Genomic DNA, 850 nt, shown 5'->3' with positions numbered 1-850 from the left:
TTGCCATTGTGTTCTTCATTTAAGTTTAGCTCTGTGCGACATGATTGCAGAAAAATAACACCACAGGAGAGTGGGGGAAAAAAAAAAGATGCTCAGATTCATCCTATCAGACTGCTGGGCAGGAGCTGGATGGCGTTGCCAGGCCATTAGTTTTATTCTCTCTGCAGTTCCCTGCAGCTGTGGGTAGCCCTTGTACTAAAACAGCTCTTCGGAGGTGTTTAATTACAGCATCCCTGGTACCAGGAATGCAGCTGGAAGGGGGACCATGGGACAGCAGGGTGCTGCGTGGTGAGTCACTGGTGTGTGAGAAGGGACCATCTACCTCCCAGTGCCACCGCCACATCCCACGCTGGAGGAGGAAGGTTGAACCCCTGAGATCATCAGCAGGACAGGGCAGGCACCTGTGTGGACGAAGCAGCACCCAGCTGCATGTGCAGGATCCCCTGGCACATACCATTTGGGCAAGCGCAGCTTGTTCACAAGACGTGTTCTCTGGAAACAGAGTCAGGAGCTGCAGAGAGGGTGCAGCTCCTGACCCTGCGCAGCGTTCGCTATGCCGGGTGTGGAGATGCGGTAGTTGTTCCTGCAGGCAAAAGTGCTGCCGAGGGTAAGCAGGCTACGTACGGCCTGAATATATCCTCCGATGTAAAGGGCATCATTTTGCCCTCGGAGCATGTGAACTGAGATTACATGGCCCGGGGGCTTGAGAGCATCCTGCATAACGCAGGCAAGTCCTCCCTGGGTGTAACACTGACAGACTCTATACCTTCGGGGAGAAAATACCTCCTGGTTTATACACCGTGTGTGACGGAGGGGCAGCTGCAGCTCTCTCTCCCTAAAAATTTCTTTG

Source organism: Haliaeetus leucocephalus, unplaced genomic scaffold, assembly GCF_000737465.1.
Source record: "Haliaeetus leucocephalus isolate CR32 unplaced genomic scaffold, Haliaeetus_leucocephalus-4.0 Scaffold191, whole genome shotgun sequence".
Taxonomy (NCBI): domain Eukaryota; kingdom Metazoa; phylum Chordata; class Aves; order Accipitriformes; family Accipitridae; genus Haliaeetus; species Haliaeetus leucocephalus.
The sequence above is the reverse complement of the archived record's forward strand: the minus strand, read 5'-3'. Positions refer to the sequence as shown.